This window comes from Crocuta crocuta, unplaced genomic scaffold (genome assembly GCF_008692635.1).
Source record: "Crocuta crocuta isolate KB4526 unplaced genomic scaffold, BGI_CrCroc_1.0 scaffold127, whole genome shotgun sequence".
NCBI lineage: Eukaryota > Metazoa > Chordata > Mammalia > Carnivora > Hyaenidae > Crocuta > Crocuta crocuta.
In genome coordinates, this window is record NW_027532008.1 from 12,039,224 (window position 1) to 12,050,191 (window position 10,968).

Sequence of the window (10,968 nt, forward strand, 5' to 3'; positions counted from 1 at the left end):
CCAGCTAAATACACATTTAACTACTTTTTATCAGCGAAAGGTTGCTTCTCTCATACCTGTTCCCCATGATTTTTGGGTAAGCCATGTTTCTTCGTGTGTGTGTGTGTGCGCCCGCGCACGCACACAGACCCTGATGAAAGCTACCAACGCTCCACAGAAAAATGCAGATGTAGGTTTGCTATAAAACTTCAGGTGGTTAGCGGGTCCTCAAAGGCAATCCGAGGACCTTGAGATGAGTGATTCCATGTTTCAAAGGACCCGACAATTTCAGAACGATCCTGACAACTCTAACGCGTCACCATCTAAAAGCAACAATTACAAGCATCTTATACACACAGAGAATTTCTGGAAGCACATACGAGAACTCATGAGCCGGGGCCATCTCTGAGGAAAGGCACTGGAGGTCTGAGATGAGAGGGAGGTTTACATGTTTGCATGGGCTAGCCCTTTTACAGGGTTTGGGTGTTTTTTTTTTTTTTTACATTTTTACCGGGTGTAAGCATTTTTTCTAATCAAACTGTTAATTTTCCAATTAAAAGGAGTCAGTAGGAAGTTATTTAAGTTCAGGACTAGACGCAACCCATTGTGGCCGCCATTTCTGCGACACGGGAAAGGGACAGGTCACCAACGGGGAAAAGGTCAGCTTACTTCCCGGCAGAGTAGGATCCATGTGGGAGGGGGGAAAGGCAAAACATTGCTCAAGAGGGGTGACCGTGTTTTCCTGTTTCTCCTTCTTTTTTTTTTTCTTTAATTTATTTCTGAGAGAGAGACACAGCGTGAGCAGGGGAGGGTCAGAGAGAGACGGAGATACAGAATCTGAAACAGGCTCCAGGCTCTGAGCTGTCAGCACAGAGCCCGACACAGGGCTCGAACCCACGGACCGTAAGATCATGACCTAGGCCGAAGTCGGACGCTTAACCGACTGAGCCACCCAGGCGCCCCATCTGTTTCTCCTTCAACACAGGTCATTATAGTTCCAGACTGAGGGGTTATTCATGTTCCGTTGGGTCCCCACACAGCGGGGTGCTGACAGTAGGAACAGGGAAGAAACTGCCTGTGGAAGTTCCGGGGGCGTGTGCTCAGAGCTCAGAGCCCCATCAGCTCTGCACTAGGCAGGAGGTGATGAAGACGTGTAAACGCTAGAACAAAGCTGGAATGTAGAGGGAGACGTACAGTGGAGGCCAAACGGCCTCCCACCAAAACCCCCTCCAAATACAAAGAGAGTAGATCTCTATTGATCAGGTTGAAGTGCATGTACTTGCCTTTTCCGAAGGTCGGCTGCACAGGGGCAGCCAGAGCCCGTATTTTGCTCGGCTGTGCTGAGGACCACGTAAGGTCATGTGTGTGAAGCTCCTTCCTCTGTGAGTGGCGCAGAGTAGGAGCTCAGCAAGAGTCTGCCACTCCCTTCCACCCTCCCCTCCCTGGGTCATCAGCACGAAACTTCTAAGTTTGGCCATTTCGTGTAAAGATAAAGGTCCACTCAGACAGAATGGGCAACCCCAATGCTTGGTATTTGCTGGAGAGAAATGAAAACTGTTATGTTCATAGTGATATAGAGGCCTTAGTCATAATCACCCCAAACTGGAAACAATCTGAATATTCTTCAGCAGGTGACGGGTTACACAGACAAACTTTTATTACATTCCTATGACTGGGTAACTCAATGTGGAGGAATCTCAAAGCATAAGACTTGGTAAAAGAAGCTGGACCCCAAAGGCGTCATACTCTGATTCTATTTGTTTTTTTCAAAAAAGTTTTATTTATTTATTTATTTATTTGAGAGAGACAGGGCGAGCGGGGGAGGGGCAGAGCGAGAGGGACAGAGGATCCGATGTGGGCTCTGCGTGGACAGCAGAGAACCCACTCGGGGCTCGAACCCCCAAACTGCAGGATCATGACCTGAGTGGAAGTCACACGGCTCAACCGACTGAGCTACCCAGGCGTCTGCATCTGATTCTATTCTGTTGGCAACAAAGGGGCAGCGCCAGGCAATCTGGGGGACGAATGACACTTTTCTATATTTTCATCGTGGTGGCGGTTACACAGCTGTAGACGTTTAGCAAAAACTGAAGGGCTGTACGTGAGAAAGGGTCAAGTTTACTGTGTGTAAACTACGAAGGACGTCTGGGACATAGCAACATAAATGACACGGTGTTAGCTCAGACTGCTGTAACAAACACCATGGACTGGGCGGCTTAACAACAGACCCTGATTTCTCCCTGTTCTGGAGGCTGCAAGTTCAAGATCAAGGTGCTGGCAGATCCGGTGTCTGGTGGGGGCCCACCTCCTGGCTTGTAAATGGTGGTCTTCTGGCTGTGTCCTCACAGGGCCTGTCCGGGGTGATCTGTCTCTCCTCCTCTGTTCTTTTTTTTTTTTTAACGTGTATTTATTTTTAAGAGAGAGCATGAGCAGGGGAGGGGCAGAGAGAGAGGGAGACAGAATCCAAAGCAGGCTCCAGGCTCTGAGCTGTTAACACAGAGCCTGACACGGGGCTCGAACTTCCAAACTGTTGAGATCATGACCTGAGCTGAAGTCGGATGCTTAACCGACTGAGCCACCCAGATGCCCCCTCTCCTCTTAAGGGTACTAATCCCATCACTGTAGACCTACTATCAAGACCTCAACTAACAACTGAATACCTCCCAAAGCTCCGCCCCCCAACACCACCCCCCTGGGAGGAGGGCTTCACCCTATGAGTTTTGGGGGGACAGAAACACAGCCTGTAACAGGTAGTTTTCACCGTTGCGGATGAGTGAACTGCTGTTTCCACAAGGCACCTGTCTCAGCCTTTTACGTCTGGGAAGGGAGAAGCGGACGCTCAGGGTTAGGGTTAAAATCAGGAAAGAGCCACCTGGATGCGGGGCTAGTCCACATCAGCCCTCAGCAGTTCACAGACACCTTAGCTAGCAGGAGCCCTTGGGAGGTCCACTGCAACCCTAGGAGAGTTTTTCAAAAATAAAACATTTTTCTCTTATTATAAAAACAACGGTTCTTTAGTAAGCAGACATTAATCAATCTAGATTCGCAGAAAGGAAATCAACATCACCAATGACCCCATAACTACTGACAATGTCTATGATGGTGTTAAGACTTGCTGTGTTGTGTAAGCAACCATACCTTTTTCTTTTTCATTGTTTTTCTTTTGACAAAAATGAGATCTTACTGCAACAGGGCTTGGGGACCCGACTTTTAAAATGTTGATAAATAATGAACCATTTTGCACACCATCAGTATTCATCTAAACCATAACTTTTAGTGGTTGAGGAATATTCCAGTACATGGGGGACCAATCTCCTACTGCCAGACACACAGTTGGTTTCTAATTTTATCGCTATTTTTAAAAATAACAGTATTAGGGTGACTGGGTAGCTCAGTAGGTTAAGTGTCTGACCCTTGCTTTCAGCTCAGGTCATGATCTCGAGGTTCATGGGTTCAAGCCCCACATTGGGCTCTGTGCTGACGGCGTGGAGCCTGCTTGGGATTCTCTCTCTCCTTCTCCCTCTGCCCCTCCCCCACTCATGCTTGGTCTCTCTAAAAACTAAACACACTTTAAAAAATATCAATATTGGGGGCGCCTAGGTGGCTTAGTGGGTTAAGCATCCGACTTTCGCTTAGGTCATGATCTCGCGGTTCGTGGGTTCGAGCCCCGTGTCGGGCTCTGTGCTGACTGCCAGCTCAGAGCCTGGAGCCTGTTTCAGTCTGTGACTCCCTCTCTCTCTGACCCTCCCCTGCTCACGCTGTCTCTCTCTCTCTCTCCCTCCTAGAGATAAATAAAAAAAAAAAATTAAAAAAAAAAATCAATATTGGGGCACCTGGGTGTCTCAGTTGGTTAAGTGTCCGACTTCGGCTCAGGTCATGATCTCACAGTTCGTGGGTTCAAGCCCCACGTTGGGCTCTGTGCTGACAGCTCAGAGCCTGGAGCCTGTTTCAGAGTCTGTGTCTCCCTCTCTCTCTGACCCTCCCCTGTTCATGCTGTCTCTCTCTCAGAAATTAATAAAAAATATTTTTAAAAAAATCAGTATTGAAACTAACTCCTTAAACAATCATGTTTCCTCTGGATAAATTCCTGGTTTTGAAACTGCTGTGTTTTTTAAGGCTCTGGCACGCATTTCAGACAGTCCTCATGCCCACCGTGAGCTCATGAAAGAGTAGCTTTCTTTTTTCCAATCTAAAATTTTGCAATGTTCAAAACATTTAAAATCTCAGATGTGAAAGAGGGTATTGTTTTAAGTGGTATTTTCTTTACTATGATGGCGTTGACTATTGGGGTTTTTCTTCCCCATGTGCTTACTGGCCAAGGGAATTTCTTCTCCTCCTCCCCCTCTCCCTCCTCCTCCTCATTCTTTTTCGTGCTCTCACCTGCTGTGCTCCCCATGGGATGCAATGACAACTATACCACAGCACACACGAAAAGTTTAAAAGTTGAAAACTCCTCCAGTTTTGAAAGGATAAGCATAGCAATGAAGGCACTGGCTCCATCTCATCAAAAACGTCAAGGCCGCAGAAAAACCAAGCAAAGTTTGGGACTATCTGGGATTTAAGGAAACTAAAATCAATGGGTGGTGCAGGGGATTAAGGATGGCAAGCACCGGGTGCCTATGGCAGTGCAGAGTCACAATATTGGACCCTTGAAGCTAATACGACACTCTAGGTCAGCTGATATTTAAATAAAAACTTAAAATCAGTGAGGGATCCCAATTTGAACCCTGACATTATGGAGACTCTTGAACACGGATACTAAATTAGATAATATTGTAGCATTGTTACATTTCCTGGTTGTTTCTTTTTCTTCTCTGCCCCCTCCTCCCGCCACATGCTTGTCGGTTAAAAGCACCTCTTCTTTTTCCATTTCTTGAGGACAGTCCACTTTGCCTTCCTAACTGTTAAAGCTCAGTGTATGTTCGGCGAACAGCCGCATGTCTGCCATGAATTGCAAACGTCGTTCCAGTTTATCATTTGCTGTATTGAAGGTTTTTTTTTTTAATTTAGGAGCCCAATCTATCAATCATTCTCAATCATTTCTTTTATGATTTTACCTTTTACTACCATGCTTTAGAAGTCCCTTCCAAAGGGGCTCCTGGATAGCTCAGTCGGTTAAGCATCCGACTTCGGCTCAGGTCATGATCTCACAGTTTGTGAGTTTGAACCCCACGCTGGGCTCTGTGCTGACAGCTCAGAGCCTGGAGCCTGCTTCGGGTTCTGTCTCCCTCTCTCTCTCTCTCTGCCCCTCCCCCGCTCATAAAAAAAAAAAAAAGAAGTCCCTTCCAAAAAGGGGCCATAGTAATTTTACACTGGAGGAGTCTCGCAGACACCTCTTTTAACCAACCAGTCGAGGTCAGCGTCATCAGGAAGTCATGCTGATGTACAGCATGTAAATCTTAACACGATGTGATGGTAAGGATGCTTCACTTCTGTAGCAGATTCTCTCCCCAAACCCGAAATCCCAGCCAAATCATGAGACGGCATCAGGCAAACCCAAAGAAAGGGACATTCTGCAAAATACTGACCAACGCTCTCCAAAGCTGTCAAGGTCCCCAGATTTAAGGAAACTCTAAGAAACTGTCATGGGCCAGGAGAGATGAAGGAGACAGCACAACTGAATGCAGCACGGTGTCTTGAATTGGATCCCAGAGCAGTAACAGCAGCAGCAAAACTGGTGAAATCCCAGTAAAGTCTGCCATTTTGCTAGCAGTGATGTGAATTTCTCAGTTTTGTTATGTGTCCCATGCTATGTAACACCAGGGGAAGTGTTACACCATAACACTATGGCCGAGTGAAGGCCATAGGAAAACTACTATTTTTGCAAGGTTTTCTATAAATCTAAAAGTATTCCAAAATAAGGGGTGCCGGGGTGGCTCAGTTAGTCAAGTGTCAGACTTCAGCTCAGCTCATGATCTTGGGGTTTGTGGGTTCGAGACCCGTGTTGGGCTCTGTACTGACAGCTGAGAGCCTGAAGCCTGCTTCCGATTCTGTGTCTCCCTCTCTCTCTGACCCTCCCCTGCTCACAATCTGTCTCTCTCTTTCTCAAAAATAAATAAACACTAAAAATTTTAAAAAACCCTCTAAGATAAATGAAATAAAATGAAATAATTCCACAATAAACAGAGTTTGAGGTTTTTTTTTAAAAAAACAGTTTTGTCTAGGACAGAGAATGGTCTAGGCAGAAAACAGAAGGAATAGAAAGAGAAAACCCATCTAAGCTCCTGGCTCTGGGTGGCAGTGTGGGAGGAAGGTGGAGATAGGGAGTGATTGTGGTTCCTCATTGCCCATCTGTTGGTTGGGGGAAAAGACTGGGGCAGCAGCAATGGGTCTAGAAAGGTAAACTGAGTCTGAATGCTAAGAAGTCCAGTACTTAAAAGAGTCCAGTTTGAGAGCTTTGAAAAGTTAGGGGCTTAGCCTGGCCTTGGTCCTGCAGGAGGTGAGGGGCTGATGAAGATTTTAGTTCTGTGAGTACATGAGTGTTGGTTTGTTATTTCATTTATTCGTGTCCTAATTTACTGACTCCTCATTCCTCCCCAGTAAGACGTAAACGCCACGAGAGCAGGGACCATGTCTGCCTTATGGACCGTGTTCCGCCAAAATCCAGAACGCCTGGCCTGGAGGAAGAACCCAGTAAGTATCAGTTGAATGAATGAGTCTCACTTCCAAAATGACTGTAGTTTTTTGTTTTTTGTTTTTTGTTTTTTGTTTTTTTTTTTTTAGAGAGAGAGGGCGTGCATGGAGCAGGGGAAAGGGGCAGAGGGAGACAAAAGGAGAGAGAGGAAGAGGGAGAGAATCTTAACCAGGCTCCATGCTCAGCGAAGAGTCTGAGACGGGACTCGAATTCATGACCGGGGATCATGGCTTGAACCAAAACCAAGAGTTGGATGCTCAACTGACTGAGCCATCCACTTGCCCCTAAAGTTACTTTTTATTAACTTATTTTGAGAGAGAGAGGGGGAGGGAGAGAAAGGAGGGAAGGAGGAGAGAAAGGGAGAGAGACAGAATCCCAAGCAGGCGTAGCACTGTCAGCGTAGAGCCCGAGGCAGGGCTCAAACACACGAACGCTGAGATCATGACCTGAGCCGAAATCAAGAGTCAGACACTTAACAAACTGAGCCCCCCAGGCACCCCCTAAAACGACTTTAAAGAAGAAATTGTATAAAAAATGTTCCCACCCCACCTTTCACATCTAGTATCAGCCCACGTGACTGAAGCTCTTTCACACCTTGGGGCCCTCACCCAGGCTGATGGCTCTGCCAGGCGCACCCTTTTCTGTTGCTGACCTTCTGCCCCCCTTCAGCTTTCAGCGCAGATTTCCTCTTCTGAAAGCCCGCCCTTGACTCTCCAGGTTTGGGTGAAGCGCCAGCTGAATGACAAGGGTGCCTTCACAGCCCACGCCTGCTGAGGCCCATCAGGCCCACCTGGGGGCGGGAGCTGACCCTTGAGTCCACATTTGTTACAAGTGACACCCTGCGGCGAGCCAAAGACAGCCCCCACCCTTACACACCTGTCACTGCTCAGAAACAATGACCCCAAGGGCAGTTAAAACATGAAGGCCACCGTCCAAACTGCCGTTAATGAAGATGTAAGATTCAGAGACTGAAAGGGTGAATGTTTGGTTTTTAATCAGAGCCTCCTCCACCAAGTATCAAACCATGCCCACACCCTGACCAGGACGGGCACACCTCGGAATCTTGTGGCTTCCGTGTCAGACCACCGAAATAAAGTGACTATCACAATAAAGTGAGTCAAATGAATGTTTTGGTTCCCCAGTGCATGTGAAGTTACGTTTACACCATACTATAGTTTGTTACGTGTGCAATAGCATCATGTCTAAAAAAATATATGTACACACCCTAAAGAAGAAATACTTTATTACTAAAAAATGCTAGGGGCGACTGGGTGGCTCAGTTAAGCGGCCGACTTAGGCTCAGGTCATGATCTCGCAGTTCGTGGGTTCAAGCCCCGTGTCGGGCTCTGTGCTGACAGCTCGGCACCTGGAGCCTTCTTTGAATTCTGTGTCTCCCTCTCTCTCTGGCCCTCTCCTGCTCGCACTCTGTCTCTCAAAAATGAATAAAAATGTTTAAAAAAAATGCTAACTATCATCTGTGCTTTCAGCAAGTCCTGATCACAGATCACCATGAAAAGCACAATAACAATGAAAAAGTTTGAAATATTGGGAGAATTGCCAAAATGGGACACAGAGACAGGAAGTGGGGCAGATGCTGTTGGCAAAATGGTGCCAACAGACTTGCTGGACACAGCTTTGCTGCACATCTTCAATTTGTAAAATACGCAGTCTCTACAAAGTGCAGTGAAATGAGGTATGCCTCTACGGGCCAGCAAGTAGGTGCACAGAAGATGTAGAGCCAGGGTAAGGTAAGTAAATTCTCGCTCTCTCCCCCAGATCAGATGTGGAGAGGAAAAAGTGGTAAAGGCATAAAATTCACCAAGAATTAGAGCCACCTGGTTCTAGATCCTGAATCAAAGAAATAGCAGAACCTTCTGGAGACATCCAGAACTGTACATCGTATGAGCTCACACTCTTTAATAAAGATAGGCACTCAGCCACAATGGTGAGCTCTCGTCCTGAATCTGCCGGGCTGTGCGGTGAGTCTGGCCCATCACCTCTCGGATGCTTCCATTCGTGAAGCTCTGGGGACATTAAAAAACGAAGGAATGCCAAAATGCACTTACCAATCCTGCAATGTGTTTTATTGTTTTAAAATGTTTTATTTTATTTTTGAGAGAGAGCAAGTGTGAGCGGGTGAGGGGCAGAGAGAGAGGGAGACGGAGGATCCGAGGTGGGCTCTGCACCGACAGCAGCGAGCCCGATGTGGGCCTTGATCTCACAATCTGTGAGATCACAACATGAGCTGAAGTTTGATGTTCGATTGACTGAGCCACCCAGATGCCCCCTGTGATGTGTTTTAGATGCCGGGATTATATAAATGACAGGTTTGGTGCACTGTGGGAATACAAACTGGGTCGTTAGCATGACAGTTTGGGACTTTATCATAAACACGAATTCTTAGTGTACATTAACATCAGCTCTGTGTGATAACTGACGACATCGGCACCTCAGCTGGCGAAGTGTCCGTTTACAGAGCCTTGAGTCCCACCGGCCTCATACAAACTCTGTTTTCTGGCCTCTGTTTCTTCTTCTGAGAATTAAGGTGGCTCGATAAGCACTGGTTTCCAGCTCGCTGTTTAGGATTTGTTTTTAAAGCCAGAGAACTTTTTTAAAGGAATCTTTCACACCCCTGACATCTGGAACATTAGTAAGCAGCTTCCTTCTGGCTGGCCCTGCCTCCCACCGCTCAGCTCCATCCCACAAACCCCTGCCTGCCTCTGGGACCCGTCCAAAGAATTCCAAGTTTCCCGGGATCTCAGTATAAAAAGCAGTGGACTGTTACACCATACACACAAATTAACTCACAATGGATTAAAGACTTGAACGTAAGACCTGAATCGACAAAACTCTTAGGAGAAAACGGAAGCAGTACTCTCCCTGACATTGGGGTTAGCGATGTCTTTTTGGATCTGACTCCAAAGGCAGAGAAAACAAAAGCAAAAATAAACAATTGGGACTATGGCAAACAGAAAGCTTTTTGCAAGGCACAGAAAACCATCAACAAAGCCAAAGAAAACTCCTAAATGGGAGAAGACACTTGCAAGCCATACATCTGAAAAGAGGTTAATATCCAAAATACGTAAAGAACCCATACAGCTCAATGACAAAAGAAACCCACCACGAATCTGATTAAAAAATGAGCAGCCTGGGGCGCCTGGGTGGCTTAGTTGGTTAAGCGTCCGACTTTCGCTTAGGTCATGATCTCACGGTTCGTGGGTTCGAGCCCCGCGTAGGGCTCTGTGCTGACTGCCAGCTCAGAGCCTGGAGCTTGTTTCAGTCTGTGACTCCCTCTCTCTCTGACCCTCCCCTGCTCACGCTGTCTCTCTCTCTGTCTCCTAGAAATAAATAAAATAAATAAAATAAAATAAAATAAAAAATAAATAAATAAAATAAAAATAAAAAATGAGCAGCCGACCTAAGGCATTTTTCCGAAGAAGACATCCAGATGGCCAACAGACACCCGAAAAGAGGCTCAGCATCACTCATCGTCAGGAAATGCAAATCAAAACCACAATATCACCTCACACCTGTCAGAATGGCTGTCATCAAAAAGATAAGAAATAAGAAGTGTTGGCAAGGGTGGGGAGAGCAGGGAATCCTTGCGCACTGTTGGTGGGAATGTAAATTGGTGCAGCCCCTGCGGGAGACGGTATGGACGTGCCTCAAAAATGAAAAATAGGGGGCGCCTGGGTGGCCAGTCCGTTAAGCATCTGACTTCGGCTCAGGTAATGATCTTGCGGTTCATGGGTTTAAGCCCCGCGTCAGGCTCTGTGCTGACAGCCAGCTCAGAGCCTGGAGCCTGTTTCAGATTCTGTCTCCCTCGCTCTCTGACCCTCCCCTGCTCATTGTTTCTCTCTCTCTCTCTCTCTCTCTCTCTCTCTCAGAAATAAATAAAACATTTAAAAATTAAAAAAAAAAAAGAAAAATAGAACTATCCTATGACCCAGTAATTTCACTACTGGGTGTTTCTATGAAGAAAACAGCACTGATTTGAAGAGACACATGCAGCCATATATTCATTGCAGTGTTATTTACAACAGCCGAGACATAAGAACAGCCTAAGTGTCCATCAATGGGTGGGTGGATAGAGAAGATGTGATGTAAATAAATACAACTCAGCCGCAAGAAAGCATGAAATCTGACCATTTGCAACAACACGCATAGACCTAGAGAGTATTATGCAAATTGAAATAAATTAGACAGAGAAAGACAAATACCACACGCTTTCACAAATACGTGGAATCTAAAAAACAAAACAAAGAAAACAAAACAACCCCCAGACTCATGGATACAGAGACCAGACTGGTGGTTGTCAGAGAAGAGCTGGGGGGGGAAGGGAGGGGGAGCAAGGT

At 46.4% G+C, this 10,968-nt stretch overlaps 1 protein-coding gene and 1 long non-coding RNA gene across 3 annotated transcripts in view; one reads left to right on the plus strand and one right to left on the minus strand.

Moving 5' to 3' along the window:
• LOC144241327 (uncharacterized) overlaps window positions 1–7,693 on the plus strand; it is a 10,976-nt gene extending 3,283 nt beyond the window's left edge. The window contains exons 2-3 of the long non-coding RNA XR_013338029.1: window positions 6,520–6,612; window positions 7,283–7,693. This is a non-coding gene — a long non-coding RNA (uncharacterized LOC144241327). The remainder of the gene's footprint in view (window positions 1–6,519; window positions 6,613–7,282) is intronic.
• Window positions 1–10,968, minus strand: part of TMEM51 (transmembrane protein 51) — a 55,695-nt gene that overhangs the window by 39,292 nt on the left and 5,435 nt on the right. The window lies entirely within an intron of this gene.